The sequence below is a fragment of the Passer domesticus genome, chromosome 3, assembly GCF_036417665.1.
Source record: "Passer domesticus isolate bPasDom1 chromosome 3, bPasDom1.hap1, whole genome shotgun sequence".
Classification (NCBI taxonomy): Eukaryota; Metazoa; Chordata; class Aves; order Passeriformes; family Passeridae; genus Passer; species Passer domesticus.
This window is the reverse complement of record NC_087476.1, coordinates 64,051,264-64,071,417: the sequence shown is the minus strand read 5'-3', so window position 1 is coordinate 64,071,417 and position 20,154 is coordinate 64,051,264. Positions and strand designations below refer to the sequence as shown.

Sequence of the window (20,154 nt, the reverse complement as noted above, 5' to 3'; positions counted from 1 at the left end):
GTTTTGGGCACACAACTCAGACACGTTTGAGTCCTAGAACAGCTTCTAGGCCTCACCAAAGAAGGCATTGGAAAGAAAAATATCTGAGATCTGAAGGACTGAAAAAAATAGTAGGTGAGGGGGATTACGTGTACTTCATGGAGAATGGGAGCATATGAGTTCTTATTGGACAGGATCGAGATGCTAAAATCAGAATAAGATGATATCACTATAGGCAAATTGTGCAAATCTCAGGCAGGGTACCTCAAATCATGTGGAGTTTCACCAGCTCTCTCAACATCCTTTTGACGTTCATTCCCACTGTTCAGACTTCATTCCGAATTCATAATAAAGTAGAACTGTAAACAAAATTTGCCAGAACTAGTTGCAAGCCTATGTCATCAACACACAGGTTTTGCATAGCAGAGAATAATGACAGAACTGGGCACTATGATCCCCTCTTTTTGTAACTACAACAGAACTTTGTGCAGTGCAGTGCCAAGCAGTGATTTTCCAGCGGTCTCACTATCAGCACACAAGTCACCTCACAAGGAGATGCAGAAAGTATTTTCTTCAGAAATTGAGTGCTGTTGGAAGAGAAGTGAGAGTAAATTTCATCCATTGATCAAAAGTAAGAGAGTTCCCCCAGTTAAGACAGGAGTATAGAGCTCACTCTGATTTTTAGTAATTGCATTACTTGGTTTCCCAAGGCTGTCCTACCCCTGGAGTGCCTCAGTGCCCAGATGCTACAGTGGTGTGATGAGAAGCTCTGAGGGCAGCCTCCAAACCCGCCTCTGGCACTCCTGGCTTGTGTTGCCTATGGCCTATCCTCCTACTCCCAGTGACACCATGAATAAAGAAATGCCATCTTCTCTGTCTCTGTTCTTTTTAAACCCTTGGCTTTTCAACAACTAGGAAATCCAGCTGAAGTTAAAAGATAATACACCAAATATTCCATTCTGTATGAGTGAGGGCCTATAACACAGTCAATGAAGTTGTCTGCCTTCAGTCCCAATCCAGACACTTGGATTTATTAGCAAAGAGATCTAGTGAACTAACAAACCGGTGCCTCCTGCAGCAAAACAGGCAGCTCCAGCAACATATGCAGCTTTTCTCACCTCTGGGCTGTATAACCCACATCTTCCAGAAACCAGATGGTAGGAGTCAGCTCTGTGGGGCCGCAAGGATAATGCATGAAAAACAAGTAGTGCTTTGATTATGAAGAAAAGATGCCCTAATACATAACAAAACAAACAGGAGGTTTGCTTTCCAGAACACCAAACCCTCCTGAATGTAGCATTCTGGATCAAGCTGCACTGACAAATGTACATTATCTTCAGCTGTGAACACAGCTACATCTTCTTTAGTAATGAAAATAAGAGCACTCTCCCCAGTTTTATCTTTGGCCATGTTAAAAAGCATCATAAGCTTCTTTCACCACCACTACCCTTACCTTTATTTATTTATTTATTAAGCAAATAATAAATTAATTTCATAATCTTTGTGGCCCTATAGAAATTTTTTTTCTCTGCAGTGTAACAAGGGATATGCCTCTCTAGCAGGCAATGCTTTACATGGAGTAAATCATTTACTGATGCTGGCAATCATTCACCTAGCTATCAGAGAAAACCAAGTAGCACTGAGAGAAGGTCAGGGATCAACTCCAGCTCAGACAGGTACGGCTGGGCTCTCACGGGCTTTGAAATACACCAGTGGGAATCTGCAGGCTGGTTGCCAAGAGTGCATTTGGGGTGAAAGGGAGGGAGTGGGACACAAAGTGGGTAGCACAGGGCATCCCTCTGCCCTGCAGAATCCCCTCAGGGATAGGGTACTTTCCTTTATCCATTTTATGTGGCTGTTTTTTTCTAGCCTGTTTACCTCTCAGATAAAAAAAAAAAAAAAAGTCCACAGACTATCTGCTGTAAGTCCAATTACTTGTGATTCATAGGTGTTGTCCTTCAGCAGCTTCTTATGCTCACTTTCCTCCATGTCCAAGCGCCCCAATTCTACTTAATCTCTCTTCAGGCATCACAGCCACCTAATTAACATCACCTAAACAGGGTAGTCACTCAACCCATAAAACAGGATAGGCATGGGATGTACTTTGTATAACCCACAACAACCTCTCCATCAGTGTTTCCAGATCTGACTTCAGTTTCCTCATGTGTCCTCAAAAGCTGCCATTATGTGAATTTATAAGAAAGCAATTTTCTAGCCAGCTCTTGTTAGTAGCCCTTAACTGAACTCCGTTTACATTACAGATCCTCTGGGGCCGGCATAGATGAAATAAACTGGCTGCCTGCAATTGATGTGCTGTGGAGCCTACTTCAAAAGCCTTGTGGAAATACTAGGGCAACAGTTCGGCCTGCAGAGGTGTGACTAACACGTTCTCATTCCTGCAAGGGACAACTTGTGTGACTCCATCAGCCTGAGATGACCTAAAATCTTAGAAATAAAAGGATAGTAAAGTCCTCCTTCTGTGCATGCAGTGCCTCTGGTTGCCATACAGTAGTGAAGATGCACGTGTGTTTGCCAACTCAAGTTTTCTACACTTAGGTCGTGCAAAGATCTCTCTCCTGTCCTGAAGTTGCACTGGGTGAAATTCCGCTTCTAGTAAAGGAAATGGCAGAATCCCTGGTGGCAGGGATTTTACCCCAAAGCTGTCTAAAGACCTCAGGGTCACTTAGATCATACCCACAGAATAATGAGGGTCTCCAGACAACTAAGTTCTATGGACTTTTTGCTGCAACTTTTCCTCCTTTGCCTCATCCTCTCATTTGCATGTCCAAAATGTACAAAAATAAATCATCAAATAAAGAACTGTGTCATCCTTAATCTCCTTATTGATTTTGATTTTGTTCATAAGCCCTTTTCTAAGGTTGGCCATCTTCATGCGTGATGTTACAAAATGCTAGCAATTGCCTGGCTAACACTGTAACTATTCCTGTAGGAATGGGAGCTTGGTGCAGCGTGTGAATGTTTTTTTCCTGAAGTTGCTATTCACTTGAACCATCCTTCCAAGAAAACCCAAGGTACAGTGTGTACTTATGCTTGAGGGGCCAGAGGGTTTTGCTGGCTTTTAACTTTGTTTTCTTTTAAGATAAACTTTGGTTTATTCGAGAATGGGAAAGATTTATTAATTCTTGCAGAGCATTATGCTTGTGGTTCTTCTGACTTTTGTATTCACATCTGATAAATCAAGAGAATATGTGTTTTGGAAAACATCACATTTGTGCAATATCAGACTCAAAACTGGAAATCTTTCTTCACTTAAACTCCCCTTCATACCTGAGATTTCTCCTGCGCTGGCACTGTTTTATTTAAACACAGCGCCGCGCCCGTCTGGGGCAGCGGGCCGGGGCCGGGGCCGGCGGCGCCTCTGCCTCCAGGGGGCAGGAGACACCTGGGGAAAGCCGGGATCGGGAATGGATCCTGGGGCACAGACACCTGGGGAAAGCCGGGATCGGGAATGGATCCTGGGCCAGAGACACCTGGGGAAAGCCGGGATCGGGAATGGATCCTGGGGCAGAGACACCTGGGGAAAGCTGGGATCGGGAATGGATCCTGGGGCAGAGACACCTGGGGAAAGCCGGGATCGGGAATGGATCCTGGGGCAGAGACACCTGGGGAAAGCAGGGATCGGGAATGGATCCTGGGGCAGAGACACCTGGGGAAAGCCGGGATCGGGAATGGATCCTGGGCCAGAGACACCTGGGGAAAGCCGGGATCGGGAATGGATCCTGGGCCAGAGACACCTGGGGAAAGCGGGGATCGGGAATGGATCCTGGGCCAGAGACACCTGGGGAAAGCGGGGATCGGGAATGGATCCTGGGCCAGAGACACCTGGGGAAAGCTGGGATCGGGAATGGATCCTGGGCCAGAGACACCTGGGGAAAGTGGGGATCGGGAATGGATCCTGGGCCAGAGACACCTGGGGAAAGTGGGGATCGGGAATGGGATCTGGAGGCAGAGACACCTGGGGAAAGCTGGGATCGGGAATGGATCCTGGGGCACAGACACCTGGGGAAAGCCGGGATCGGGAATGGATCCTGGGGCAGAGACACCTGGGGAAAGCCGGGATCGGGAATGGATCCTGGGCCAGAGACACCTGGGGAAAGCCGGGATCGGGAATGGATCCTGGGGCAGAGACACCTGGGGAAAGCCGGGATCGGGAATGGATCCTGGGCCAGAGACACCTGGGGAAAGCGGGGATCGGGAATGGATCCTGGGCCAGAGACACCTGGGGAAAGCGGGGATCGGGAATGGATCCTGGGGCAGAGACACCTGGGGAAAGCTGGGATCGGGAATGGATCCTGGGCCAGAGACACCTGGGGAAAGCGGGGATCGGGAATGGATCCTGGGGCAGAGACACCTGGGGAAAGCTGGGATCGGGAATGGATCCTGGGGCACAGACACCTGGGGAAAGCTGGGATCGGGAATGAATCCTGGGGCAGAGACACCTGGGGAAAGCTGGGATCGGGAATGAATCCTGGGGCAGAGACACCTGGGGAAAGCTGGGATCGGGAATGGATCCTGGGGCACAGACACCTGGGGAAAGCTGGGATCGGGAATGAATCCTGGGGCAGAGACACCTGGGGAAAGCTGGGATCGGGAATGAATCCTGGGGCAGAGACACCTGGGGAAAGCGGGGATCGGGAATGGGATCTGGAGGCAGAGACACCTGGGGAAAGCTGGGATCAGGAATGGGATCCAGTGGACATGGCAGCCTCCCACCAAGATCCCCTGCCTGCAGAGGGGCTTGTCGTGTCCTGGGACACTCCACCCAGCATTCTGGAGCCTCCATGCTCAGCAGGGCCCTTTCAGCCATCCTTATTTCTGGTCCTCTAGCAACAAGATAGGTGGTCTAGAAGGCCAATGGCATCCTGGCCTGCATCAGGAATAATGTGGCCAGCATGACCATGGCCGTGACTGTCCCCTTGTACTCAGCACTGGTGAGGCCACTCTTCCAATCCTGTGTGGAGTTCTGGGCCCCTCGTTACAAGAAGGACAGTGAGGTGCTGCAGTGAGTCCAGAGAAGGGCAGTGAGGTTGGTGAAGGGTCTGGGTCGAGCACAAGTCCTATGAGGAGCAGCTGAGGGATCTGGGACTGTTTAGCCTGGAGAAATAGAGGGTCAGGGCTGACTCTACTGCTCTTCACAAGTCCCTCAAAGAAGAGTGTAGCCAGGTGGGGGTTGGCCTCTTCTCCCAGGTACCAAGTGACAAGGACAAGAGGAAAAGCCCTCAAGTTGCATCAGAGTAGGTTTAGATTGGCTATTAGGAAAAAATTCTTCATGGAAAGGGTTGTCAAGAAAGGGTTGTCAATCACTAGAACACGATGCCCAGGAAAGTGGCTGAGTCACCAACCCTGGAGATATTTAAAAGGTATGTAAATATGGCACTTGGGGAAATGGCTTGTTGGTGGACTTGGCCGTGCTGGGTCAATGGCTGGACTTAATGTTCATACACGTCTTTTCTGACCTAAATGATTCTATGGCTCTCTGGAATTTAGGTGCTTATCTCCCCTGAAACTGCAAGCCAAGGACCTAAAGTGGAGTTGCTCTCACTCAGATGTTTTAGACTGAGACTGAAGTGGAGATTGTCTCACCACTGATGATGTAGGGTCACCCAGGCCATGGACTTAGCTTCCACCCAGACACCTGCACCACTGGTGTGTGCAAGGCAGAGCCTAGCACCTGTATGCCTTTCAGTGGGAGTGTGGCACTGCCTTCCATCCATGGGCTCGAGTCATTTAGGGAGATGGAAGCCCCTGTACTGCTGTCCATTCTTAGCCCTGAGATTTTACATTCATACACACACACACACACACACACACACGTGTGTGTGTGTGTATATATACTTATATATATATATATATATGTATGTATATATTTAACTCCCTATTTCCAAGAGTTTTTCATTCCAAAATTTTATGGAAGAACTGGTGTGATAGATACACAGTTTTTCTTTCCACCAGCATTTGCATTTGCTTGCATCAATCTATATTTCCTGTTTCTATTCCTCCTTCTTCTCTGTAAAAGCCACATGCATCTCAGAGCTGCCCACACGGCATTGTAGAATCACCATTTTTGTGCTTTCCAGCCTCAGCACAGTTAGCTCTTGTGAAACAGCATCTTGGGTCCCACGAGTGACTACAGGAGCTTTTGGGATAAATGTAATCACCACCTGCACGTCCAGAAGAAGACAGAGTACATTTGATTGAACAGCTCCACATTAAAGTCTCTGTTTAGCTTTCATGAATGACTCACCCAATAGCTCAGTTCACTGAGGCCTGATTTCTGAGGTACAGTCTGGTCTTTAAGCACATACTCAGATGAGGGATCACAACTCTAAATTAGCAGCACACGTGGACATGACTCTGGATTAACACAGCATGCATGAACGTCAGTACTTTGAGTCATTATTTTCAGGGGCAAATCAGGGGTGCTGCTTCTGACGCAATTTCTCCCAAGCCTTGTTCCACCAGGAGCTGCTTCTGTGTTTCTCCCTGGCAATGACCCACTTTGTTCTATTATTAAGAAAAGCATAACCATATAAATAGTTATAATTCTGAGTTTTCTCTCCCATTGTGATGGACAGAGAGTAGAAATTTCCATCTATTTGTCCTGCTGCAGCCAACTCACCTTCTTCACACTAGGTTGATCACACTTGTGGGATTTAGCCCTGCCTTGCAGAAACCATGCTGTACCTCTAATTTTAAAAGCGTGTCTTTCTTGAGCTCCTTGCTGTGACAGACAGCGTTGAGTGCAGGAAGATGAAACAGAATTGTGCAGAACATGGTGTTGTTAATGCCTAAAAATATGGGAGAAGAAGTAATTTTAAAACTACACACAGAGTTAACACATACATGACCAAGAGTAAGTATTGAGAGCAGTAAGAAAGGGCTGGGAGACAGAAGAGAGAGAACAGGGAAATACTGCTTGGGGGGAGAAGTTTCTATTTTGGGGATGTTTGCAAGAAAGCGAGACAACATCTACCTGTTTCCCTCAAGTGTTGGTGAGCTTATTTTGTAAGCTCAAAAGCTCAAAGCTTTTGTGCTTTGTAGTAGCAAACACTGAGGTACAAGCATTGGACCCATGTAGAAAAGAGTGGAGATGAGGGATTTAGTTTAAATGCTGTCATTGATAAAAAGTAAGCAGTGAAGACGTGTGCTTACATAGAAAGAGAGGAATGGCAGGCAGGGGCAAAATACCCTCGTCTTTTTGTTCCTCTCTCTCTCGTTTACACATCATACAGCAGATAGCAATTACATTGAAATATGTCTGTGGTATAGCAAGATCCGTTGGAAAAGTGAGACCACGAGAGACTTTAATTGATCACTCAATAACAGATGGGGTTATAAAACCTGGGACAATAAGGAATATTTGCGGAACAAATGAAAGATCAATTCCCCTTCTGTTGTAGAAACAAGAAAACAGGCAAGTGTTAAAGAACAATCTAAAAGGCAAAATGATGAGGAAAAGAACATATGGCAAAGATGGAAACTGCTAAATACACACAGAGGAAAATGTATGTTTTTAAACTCTCTTTACAGCATGCCTCTTTCTAGTTTTTACATGCTTTTTTGATACCATTTGTGAAGAAATAATTACTTGGATCTCATTAGTACAAAGCATGAAGAAACTAGGTACAAAATATAGGTTCAATAAGAGTTTAAAGCACAATAGGCAGAGGAAAAATAAAAGGAGTCTTTATCACAGGTGGTCTGAACGAAAATGCTACTAAGATTTTTTTCCCACACATACTATTGTTAAGGAGATTATGCCATGTTTAGAGAGTGAATGCAAGTAGAAGTGGGACAGGAATGAGCTCTGTGCAGCCATAGACACTATACTTTTTAGTGCGACACCTAACAGCATATCCTGTACTCCATTCTCCTGGGAATAGAAGCGCATTAAACATGGGAAGCATTGATAAACTACTCAAATATTGGAATCCCTTTCAACTACTCAGAGTCTGTTTGCACAATCTGATGAAGACCAGGAGGAGGCCAGCATGTGAAATTAATGACCAGTACAGAAATTCAGCCTAAGAGGGCAGCTCCAAGGACAGCCAGAGCTTGCTCACTCCCTGTGGGACATGCAGGGCTGCATATGGCTGGCACTTCAGCAGTCCCCAATGGTCTTCAGTTTCTGGGTGAGACACATGTGAGGATGAGAGGTACCCTGATCAATGCTTGCCATCCCCAGCTTGGCACATTCAGAGCACCCTGGATGTGGCAGTCTTCCACATCCAGCAGTGAACACTCCAGGGACCCTCTGTGAGAAGTTCATTCCAGGCTCAACACTGAGCAGCCTGACTCCCATTGTGAGCGGGAAGGCTGCCTTTAAACATGTGCTGGAACTGCAGATTTCAGGGAGAACACCAGGCCTTCTTGTTCCCTCAGTCTGTGCCCAGCTCTTTGCTAGGAAGGTCCCACAGAGTTCACTAGGACTGTCCTTTTTTAAAAAGAAATACCTGCCAGTTAGCTGGCAGTTGAAAGGGTGGCAAGGCTGTGGCTCATACATGGGCACTGCCCACTCATGCCGTGGGATATGCAGCAGAGATATATAAACCCTCTCTGGGCCCATAGCTGAATCTAGCCTTGTGCAATTCTTTGCAAGATCAAAAGTACAACTGAACAGAAGTGAGGTCGAAATCTTGGATTTAGAAGTAACACCTTTTGTTTTTATGTTTCTATGTTTGTTCTAAACAAGTATTTATTTTTCTTTATGCTGTATTTCCTTTCTCTCATGTTAGTGTGGAAAAGAAGAAAATGAAATTGAGACATCCCTAAATATCTGTCCCTACATTTTCATTTGAATACATCACAGTGAATATTAGACTACATCACCGTGAGTAGTATAATTCATGGCAATATGAGACCAACAACATAGAGAGAACAGCAACACTGATGCTTATCACCTGGGCTACATTGCAGAAGAGTGTATTCTCAGCAGAGCTTTTTCTGGGTTATGACTCATGCAGAGCCCTGTTTTTCTGCTGCTCCCCCACCTACTGAGACAAACAAGAGAGCTCCAGTAAATAAATAAATAACCAGCTATTATTATCAACCAGCAGAATTCAATACAGAAATTTAATATACTGGTGCACATCCTGCATGCAGGCACATCAGGATCCTGAATCCAACATCACACTTGTGCAATGACCTGTGCCTTGCCCCTTCCCGCTCTGAAGCTTTTGTTGAAGCTCCCTTATTTCAGGCCTTCTTCTCATTTGCAGACATTTACCTATAAGAGTAGGCCAGCAAAGAAGAGAGGTTTTCAAGGATTCTACAGCCAAGGAGGAGTAGGTGGAGAGGTTGGAAGGGAGAGATGAAATAGCCAGAGGAGGTAAGCAGTAGGGTAATGCAGAAGCAAGTCTGGGCAGTGGGTAAGAGCTTGCTGACAGCGGCTTTGTCACCCTGTTAAAGACCTTTCCAATGATGTAGGTAGGTTTGTGACTGTCAGGGTTTCAGTTTTCTCTTTTTGAAGGATGAGTAAGTTTGTGTTCCAGATGGAAGTTACAATTGTGAGCCAGCATTTATCCAAGTTTGGTGGAGAGCCCTCTTCTTCATATCCACCATAGCAAAATTGATCCTGGGATATTTCAGAAACTGAACTTGGGTACCAGCAATCTTTCACCATCCAGTGACCTTTGACAAAGTGAATTAACATAGGAGGCATCTGAATATCTGGATGGGAGGGGATATGTGCTCCAGGACCCTTCTTTGTCTACGCCGCATTTCATCTTTTTGCCGGATTAATGAAGAGGCAAAATCTTGACATAATTGTAAACTCTTGACTACCTGGAAGTAGGGACTGTCTTTGTAAGGTTCTCCAAAATAAAGGACACCGGCATCTATTTCAGATAGCTGTGCACAACCAGACTTGAAACAGTAATAATAATACAAGTGCTCAAGTATGACACGTTAGGATAAAATCAGAATGCACAGCCAAGTAAGTGGCTTAATCTTCTATAAAGTTTCTTTTATTTTGAATCCTTTAAAAAGCTGCAATAAATTCATTCTTTTGGCTAAACTGGCATAAGCACCTTAAAACATTGCAACATGTTTCCAGTTTTTTGAGTGTTAGGCTTTGGGGCTCATCTTTTTGAAATACTTAGCAGTTTTCTCCCATCCAGTCTTTTTTTTTTTTTTCAGGGGAGGAAGATTTTTTTGTGTGCTAATACTGCAACGGTGAAGCTCTTCCCTCAGGCTGGTTTTATTTTGTGGACATCTGAAACATTTGGGAACAGATTACATACTGGCAAGTAGGACAATGGCATTGCTGTAATGAGCTAGAGGCTAATTTATAGACTTTGCAGATGTGAATGCATTACCATGCAAATCATGAGCAGCTCCTGCCGCTAAATAAAATAACTTACCTTGACAAGGATGGCTGTCCGAAAAATATAATGAGTGTTATAAATTATAAGCAGGTGTCAGATTTCCACTTCCTTTGTATTCTTGTTTGTGCTTTTCTAAGGAAGCATTTAAAGATAAAATGTGCAATACAGTGTATGGCACAGGCAGTTACAATCTTTGCTGCCCAGTACTATTATCACCTTTTGCCAATTGCCACTCCTTCCTTTGTTAGAAAAACAGCTAGTCAGACTTGTCAGCAGCTTTGAATAATATGTTCCTATGTGGTAGTCCTCTGGAAAGAAAGGATGAACTGTGGTGAACGCACTGAACTGTGGCTCAGAAGTTTTCTGTTCACAGCTCTGCCTCAGACATAGCTGTTCCTCAGACCCGGTGTGTGGCCTTTGGCAAATCTTTCAAGCAGTCTGTTTCATAATTTCTTTAGCTAAGAAATAAGCAACAATGAAGTTTGTTTTACCCGTGTTTCCTGTTCAAATATCGTTTTGAGGTAAAGCCTGCCTTTGCTGTCTATCTGTGCAAGGTTGTTTGTGTTGGCACACACTGAGCACACCTGGCAGCAGAAATGACTTCTGAAGTTACGGCTTCAGAAGATATTTAGGAATGAGCTCAAATATAATGGGTGCAAAAATCTAAGGGCTTGTTGTGTTGTTGTTTTTTGGTTTTTGAGGGTTGTTTTGAAACTTGAAGAGAACATAATGAGACTGCACTTAATCATGTGACTTGCTTAATCAAGTCATGAACTCATGCAGGACTGATGTCTCTATGATTTTGCCAGCTTCCTGCCACTCCCTACTTCCCCAAAACACCTTTTAATGACAGAAGAGCAGAAACAGCAAAACTGAAGAATTCCTACAAGTTTCACCGAAAAACACTGCCTTGTGGAGGAGAGAATCCCAAAGTATTGCCTTCCTCCCCTAAAGGAGAATTTCTACAGTGAACTTAGAGAGAACATCAGAACTGTTAAATTTTGCTCCTAGTAGAGCTACTAATTTCTTCTTAAAATCATATTTTGTGAGGTTGATTCCAGTGGAAGAAAAATCTTTCCGAAAGTGGAATAGGCCGGCTGAAAACAAGGCTCACTGACAGCTTTGCTTATTTTATGGACATATTAGAGACCAAGCTAAGCCTTTGCCATCTGCTTTGCCACCAATTTTAAATGGAAAAATCTCTATACACCAAACAAACGACAAGAACAAATCACACCAAGGAGATAAAAGTGATTTAACTGCCTGTACATACTCCACCAACAATGCAGCTTGCACTGAAGATGTTCTTTCTCATGATTCTGATGCAAATCACAAGGAGAACAGTTCACACACAACATGGTAAGTTTTCTGCTGAGCTGGAATTTTCTTGAACCAGACCTGACTCTACTGGAGTTTTCAAATGTATTTATATGAAATTATGTGAGCTTTACATAAAGAGTGTCCTTAATAACTTTTTATATTGTTGGTATCTCAGGCAGTAAGGCATAATGGGATGTGCCCATAGCTTTGCAAATATGACAGTGGCTAACTGCAATTTACAGGAAGAGCCTTTAAGAAGCAAGGAAGGAAGGAAAAAATTGCAGGAATTGCTGCTGCCCTCCTCAGAGAGTCGACTGTATGTATATACACTGAAGTATCCAACAGCTGCATGGAAGATGTGAGGTGTGTTAAGTTGTGTATTGGGAAGGGTTATGGTACCTACAGGATTTGCTTCCAGTTCTGAAGAGAAAGCCTTTCCCTATAGTGCTGGTAGGAAGATGTGTCTTCATTCCATGGCCAATAACAGTAAATTAGCTTAAAATATCTTTAAGGCTGAACATAAGGCTGAATGGAAACAAATGGAATTTGGGAGTTTAATTAAAAAAATAATGATATTTCATATAATTTGTAGTTAAAAATTATGGCTAAAGCAACATGACTAAATCCTCTTATTCTGATACCTGCATCACTATTCATTAATGGGTCAATGATGATCTGTTCTTCTGCACCATAAAGATCAGCTTACCCTTGGCCTGGGAAACAATTGGATTAATTTGTTCCCAAATGAAGAAATTATTCAAAGTAGCCCCTTTGGTATTTAGGTATTTAAGAAGATAATATTTTCAACTTCCACAAAGATCAGAAAAGGAGTAGTAAATGAAATGAATGCTTTTCTCATTACTAATTACATGTAACTACATAAAATCAATATTGTATCTGTAATACATATGTCATTTATAAAGTTGGCTGGCATTATAGGTGGCACTACCTCAAGGTTACCTGGCAACTGCCACAGCACAATCTCATTCTCACCCACTTTATCAAATACTAACTGGGGCTGAAGTCTTCCATCTGGATGGGAGCAGGGGTGATTGCTTTGCATTTCAATCAGATCAGTTTCACCATTTCTAGACAAAAGAGAGCAGATAATGTTTTGCCAATTTTAATACAATCTGATAACCTTTATTTGAGAAGATGTCCCTGTTTGTTGTCATGAAGAATGAAAGCAAAATGTAAGCAAAGACTGGCTTACGTATCTGGATTATGCTTTTTGCTGCTTGTCCAAGTGTGTACAAATTTCAGCAGATCAGCTTACACACATTCAGTAAGGTGACTAGTTTTTATCAGTTCTTACAGATCAAATGTGAGAGGGCACACTGCAAAACTAAAGGGCTATGGTAGAAAAGCTGTTCTCTTTTCAAATCAGCAAGACCCAAAATCACACAGTTCTGCTGGTTGCAATTGTTTCAATAAAACATGAGGGGAAAGAGCTACCAACCATGTACTAATGAAATCAGTGAGACTTACAGTAGAACAGAAAGCAAGACTATTGGTAGGCATATTTAAGATCAAACCATCAAAATCCATTTGTGCTGTATCCCTAAAAATAGTCTTTGTTCTTTAAAGGACCATCATTTTAATAATCTCCCAAAAAATTCAATCTTTTATTTTTCTTTCTGCTTGCCCCATAGTACACTGAAGGTAGCAAGCAGTCCAGTTTGACTGCTAGAAACCAGACGAACCTGTGGTTATTAGATCTGTTTTCCCCCAAGGTTTTTAATTTATAGACTGAGTACATTTGTTCTGGAAGCTACTGACATTTAAACACAGAACCCTAGAATGCCGTTCCTTGAAATCTATTTTCAACATACATGTTGGGAAACACTATATTTCTGCTTGATTTTTCATTTAATGCAAGAAAAGTTTTCAAAAATTATACATTTGGATAGTAGTGCTCTCCCCCAGGTCCACAAGGCTGGATGCTTGTGACTATTGCTGTAATAAGAGCTTTTGTGTGGTTCAATATCACTTAGCATTGGATTTTCAGATCATGACTTAGAGGCAATTACTGTCTACTCCCAGCAAGGTGGAAGCTGAATGCTCTACTCCCTCTGATTATACCTCCAGAAAGTACATGCCAATAACAATCTGAGCATTGATTTCATGTTGATTAATACTAATAGTGAAATATAAAAGGACGTCACTCAACATAAAAGTTCATCAGTCAGTTTATAGCAAACTGGTCTCTTGAAGAACATTCCAAGAAAGCTTCCAAGTGTGTGACTATACCACAGGTTTACTTACAGGTCAACTTTACTGCTAATGTGCAATTTAAGTGTCAAATTCATAAAACCAGTCCTGTGCCCAGTCAGATGGCAGAGGGAGATGTAGAACTAATTGATAGTCTTTTCCAACATAATTGATTCCGTGATTCTATGATACCTTTGAGATGAAAACTAGTGTCTGCAGGGACAAGAGAAATGAGGTGTAAAATGTCCTTATACCCTTTGAAAGAGCTGTTGGAGACTGGGACTTAATTCTCTTGAAAGAAGTTCCCACTTATTATTGTGAGGAAAAGGTATAATAAATAGAAACTAAAATATGATCTGAAGTTAACTATCTTAATTTGGAACATTTTATGTTTTAAATCTTTGAAGTTAGTTTTTAAAGCTGGAAAAATATGAACCATTGATTAATAGAGTCAAGCTGTATCTCAGAGAGTTTGGGAGCAGCATGGAGAAGACAAAGGTTTTTTCCTTGTGTTTATATTGAGTATTATATGGCTGCATAAAAAGACAGCTCTGAATTGAATTCTGCCACTATTGCATTGTAAGCCTGAGAGCATTGCCCTGAAACCAGGGAATTCATTTCAGATTGATCTATCTGTGGCAGAACAGAATCTACATATTAACACTATTAAGCATCTACTTAACCTGTCCCTTTGTGTTTCTCTTTACTTTGCACCATACTTAACAAATACAGGGATTTGTCAGGGAGTGCTCCTACCTTAAAATTTGTAATAGTGGTGGGAAAATCTATTTATTTGTTTCAAAAAGAGCACAGTAAATTGAAAACTTGTACAATATCTAGCTTTTCTAGGAGTATTTCTAGTACTTCAACTCATGTGCTTAACACTAAACAGGCGGTGCAAGTCACAATCTATTTCCTGGCCAGTAGAGATGTATTTAGTCAGACCTTGCTGACCTTTCTTGACTTTGTAACACAAGCCTCTGACAGCTGCAGATGTGATGATGTCCTTGTTTCCTCATAATGAGGAAAGGCCACAACAGATTTCAAAGCAGGTTATCAACACAAATATGGGTAATACATTTGTAATTTTCAGTGACCTACATTTCATACAGCTACCTGACAAGTTACCAGCTCAGTCACTTTCCAGAGACAGCTTCAGAGAGTTGAGTTTTGTCCATTTTACATATACCAAACATATGATGGCCAGATTATACAATATTTTTGTATTCAGCTTTTGAATGGACTGCATTTTTAAGCGTTCTTTCCACAGATTAATACTAAGGGAATCCTCTGGATTAGGGGAGAAAAGTAGGACACAAGGAGTCCTCTGAAGTTTCGTTTTCTGGCTGACTTGAAACTCTTGTGATATTAAGGTTAACTCCACAGTAATTTTCTTGCCCCTTGAAGCCTTTTCAGTGGAGTCTGATGGAAGCAAGAGAGCTTTTATAGTACAAATCTTCAGGCTGCCTTTTCCCTTGTACTCACTCTTCTTCACAAACTCTTGTATTTCAGGGTAGAGAAGAACTAGAATTAGTACAGAGAAGGGCAGTCAGAATGACCAAAGATCATTTTAGGAGAAAAACTAAATAGAATAGTCCACTGTAGACTGGAATAAAAACAGCTGAGGGAGAACATGTTCAATGCATAAAGAATCATAAATGATGGGGAGAAAATAGTGGATGCTTATGAAGTGCTTCTCAAAGCACAAAAGGTAGGTAGCTTTAAAAACTTAAGAAAAAGAAGATAAAACTGGTCAAAAAAGAATTTTCTTTTGTTTGCACACAACTTGGCTGTGGAACTCACTGCCAGAGGGTGGTTGTGCAGGTCACAAGCATTAAAAAGTTTCAAAAGGAATTTAGTACATTCCTAGAAGAAAAATCCACCAGGTATTATTTATGAAGATAAAGCCAGTGTCTCAGGAAGTGCCTAGTCTGCAATTTAACAGAAACTGGGAGAGTTCAGCATAAAGAAGGGCATTATACTTTTTCTGCCCTTTCTTTAAGAATGCCCAACTAACTTCTGTCACAAATACAACTACTAGATAAAAATGACCTTGATGTGTCCCAGAATAGCTGTTCTGTGTTCCTGATACCTTCTTCAACTGCCTTGGCAACTCTGCAGGGATGAAATTATGGTAAATTGAAGATAGCCATGGTGATTTTTGGTTTTTGTTTTTCTTTGCAGAAAATATATCTTAAATGAAGTCAGAAAGTCTTGTCTCATATTTCTACCTTGGCATGGATCTGAATATTTTACATTTGCTTCAACTGTTCTTCACAGAATAAATGCTGTGAGGCTGTACTGAAAATACAGTTCTGAAAATATGTTGGCTTTATTTACAGCTACCACTCTAGAGGCTTTTTCTCCCTAACTCTGTAATCCTGCACTGAGCAGCTCTGATGCTTAATGTGCTCTGCTGTGCTCAGAAAGGTCATACTTTGAAGGGTGCAGAAAGCAGCAGCAGCTCAGGAAGGACTTCACTGAGCCCCCAGCTCTAGCCTCTGGTAACTTGCTGTGCAATCAGGCAAACAGTGACAGATGCCACCCCACCATCAGGAGTGTGCTTACAGTCTAGACAGCCATAACCAAAATCTTGACAAGGGTCTTGCTTGTCTGGGTCTTGATGCCCTCTGGGAGAGAGAAGGAAGAGTACCTCCATCTGCTGTGAGGTGTCACAAAGGTGATGATGAGCCCATGGTCCAGCTACAGCTCCCTTCACTTCAAATTGCAATTTATCCCTCATCAGGGGAGTCACATGTACAGAGCTTCCTGAGCAAAACAGAGTCCAAGCTTCTGACTGCTGGTCAGTCCAGTTATAGGAGTGCTTCTGGGAAGAGCAATTTTGAAAAATCTGGCTAGGCATAATTTTTTGAACCATGGAACCAAGTGGTTTTCCTGTCATTAGAGGGAATTTCTTAGCATTTTGTAATTCAATTTGTAAGAAGTTCTCAGGCACACAGCCCATTTCTTTCCAGCATGGATCCGGACTTTCCAGCATCTGAAGTATACAATGAGATCAAGGATATTGTTAAAATGGCAAAGCACAAGTAGTACATGAGTGATAACGACTAATAGAAAATAGATGTGATTATCTTGCAGCCTAACATGCCTGTCTCACACTTTTCCACTACACTTTTTAATTCTTTCTTATGTTCCCAAAGACTAGAATTGCAGGGCAGGTGTGTGCACAGGTAGTATGGCTTATGCAATCAGAAAACATTAAAGATAGGACCACATTGCCTTCCTTGGCTACTAGAAGGCTCAGAGACAGTAGCATGGAGACCTCTGTGTCAGAACCCAGGATATCCCTCTGGATGCCCTGGATGTTTCAAGATCCTGGCAGGGGCTTGGAGACCCTGGCAGGAAGTAAAAGTCACTTGGGAATTTGATCTCAACCCATGGAGCAAATTACCAACTTTATATGAAGAATTACAAGTCACAAAAGTTTAAGTAGCATTAACAGTAGTTGTCACAGGGTGAAAGGTGAATTTTAAAGAATTTTTTTATGGGAGTCTAGGGGGACAAGATGGAGGAATCTGGGTGTTGTCCTGTCCTTCTTCCTTCTTCTTCGTAGCCTCCATCTTCTTGGTGATGCTAGCATTTTGGGATGGGTTTAGAATAGAAAGTCACTGTCTACCATAGATGATAGGTATTGGGAAATAACTGTAAATATAGAATACGTAGTTTGTAGTATGAAAGACAACTCCAGCCCCGTGGGCGGGGAGTGTGCCTCAGACCGACCTGCTGAACAGACCTCAGCAGGCCAGACAGAAAACGTTTTAGATAAAAAATAAAAAACAACCTTGAGAATGTGAGCCAAAGACTCCTGATTAGTTCTTCAATGGCTGGGTTGGGGAAAAGAGACTTTCAACACACCTCAGGATCATCTCAACCAGAGGGAACCCGTGACTCTGAAGTCAAGCAAATGCTGGTTACTAGCCTGGACAGAGAATTGTACTAATACAGCTCTATTACTCCAGGTGTCTTGAGTAGCTTGGCTTTCCTTACACACTCCTTGGCTGTGCTCAGAGCTGTGACTGTATGCTGGGATATAATCAGTATTCACACAATGCAAAAGATCAGTAGCACTGGCACTGCCAGGGGAGAGCTACAAAAGCACACTGCACATCTGCCACTGCTGTTAGTGACATATGACCACTGCATTGTGCAGAGACCAGATCTGGATAGAGTTTTATGGCTCCCAGTTGGACCAGGCTCCAGCTGTGCAGGGGATCAAGAGCACTGACTCCCAGGTATCCTCTACCACTGTAGAAGGCTGCTTTGCACAGCCAGGACAAAGCAAGGAGGATTTATGAGCTGTGAGGGTGACCAGAGAAGGCTTCATTTTCTCTTCATGGCAGAAGAGAGGAGCATTCATCACCCTTCATCATCCCTACTCTGTAGATGGACTCCCAGATATTGTGACATTTTAGGACACTTGCCTTGAAATGGCATCCAGAGCACATGATTAAATATCACCTCCTCCCTAAGCAAAGCTTATCCATGGAGTGACTTCGAGCAGGACATGGTTACTGTGTATTTATGTGAGTATATAGACAACAGACTCAAGGACTGATGGACTCCTGTCCATCCGGGAATGGAGGGCCTCAGGTGAAAAGTTTCAGCAAGCTGACTCATGGTGTTCTGACATCCACGCTTGGGAAGACTCATCATGGCTTACTTGTCTCTTCTTCTGCATAATCTTACTGGCAGGCCTTAAGGAGCCTGAACATGACCTCTGTTTCTCACAAGCTGATGACATTACTATTGAGAGAAAGTGTTTGGCAACACAGAGTCCATTTTGCTTGAACACATTGGACAGCAAGTGAAACACAAATGAATACAAATCTTGGTTCAGTGACATCGAGCATCTATGAAAAACACCATAGCTCTGATGAAGATGCCAGCTGCAAAGGCCTTCCTGTAGAGACTACGGAGAAATTAACCGGTAAGTTCATGATGCATATAGCTAGAAATAATCTGAAATTAAAAATTAATTCAGTTTCATCAGTTGTTCCTTGAAAACATGCAATTAATTATTTACTACTTACAGATACATATTTATCTTTGAGTGTTCCAGAGGCCCAAATGACCTCTGGTACATAATTTCTAGATTAAAATATTAAAATCACCATCATAGGGGTTTTTTTGTTGTTTTTCCCCCAAGAAAAACAAAAACAAAGCCTTGAAAAGCCAGAAATTGACCCTCATGCTTGTTTCCACTAAGCACAATGCAGAATAAAGAGGAAGCACGTGGGTGGGAAACAATTTATCATCACTTCAACTTGAGCCTTGACTTACAGCATTGTAGTGCCCTGACAATCCCAGCTGCTATTGCTAGATTTTTCATTCCCAAGGAAGGTGGCACAGTATGGTCAGAGATAAGAAACTTTGGGAGACTACTTTCAATTTCTTAAAGGCTGTTTTATGGCCTGAAAGTGGAAGCTAAATGGTATTTCTGCTAAAGGCTGGGGTTTTTTTGTTAGGGTGGGGTTTTTTATTTGTTTCTTGCTTGGTTGTTGTTGGGCTTTTTGTTTGTTTGGTTGGCTGGTTTTTTTTAATTCTTAGTATTGCAGCAATAGGCTACAGCTTTCCACCTCCAGCAATAATCTATGCACTTCTAGACCTTTCTGGCATTATTCTAAATCCTTTTCTTTTCTGACAGGACTTTTACATTCTGGCTTTAAAAGGCAACTATGGATTATGCATTCATTATATGTCTGAACACAGGATGAGTCCTTGTACGTATTTGGACAAGGGACAGCCTTTGAAAGCCCAGTATCCTATGGGAAATGCTATGGCTGATTCACCAGGTGCCAATATCCTGCCTGGTAATTCACTATTGGTACTCTTCCAATTAGCAGAAGGAGACATAACCGCTAATACTGCCAGCTGCTACCTGGAATGCCTTTCTTATCTGCTGTCTTTTTCTTTTCATTGTCTGCTTGTTTTCTTGTCTCTTTCAGGAGAGATTCTGCAAGAAGACGAGGACGTTGTAACACTTAAGCGATGCAGTCACAAAAAGGGCAACCAGCATACAAACTAGAGATAAGGCAGGGAAACAGCAAACAGAAGAAGGCAGGAGGTTTGGTGGGTAGGAAGCATTCCGGGTGTGAGGAGGAAGGTCTGAGCTAGTGGAGTGGCTGCTCTTTCTCCCGGAGGCTGGCTTGTTGGGGACATTAAGGTGTGCTTTCCTGCGAAGGCACAGACAGGTGGCTTAAGTCGTGACTCTCTGCAGCTTTGGAGACAGGCACAGATCCCACAGCCACTTAGGTGACCCCACCGGTGGCAGGGTACA

The 20,154-nt window shown here is 42.9% G+C and overlaps 1 long non-coding RNA gene across 1 annotated transcript; it reads right to left on the bottom strand.

The window, feature by feature from the left end:
* Positions 1 to 5,970: 5,970 nt before the first annotated feature.
* LOC135296779 (uncharacterized) lies at positions 5,971 to 20,140 on the bottom strand. The gene is made up of 3 exons (XR_010358784.1): positions 19,756 to 20,140; positions 6,620 to 6,788; positions 5,971 to 6,504 (listed from the first exon to the last, which is right to left on the bottom strand). It is a non-coding gene; the product is annotated as an uncharacterized LOC135296779 (long non-coding RNA).
* Between the last annotated feature and the right edge of the window lie 14 nt (positions 20,141 to 20,154).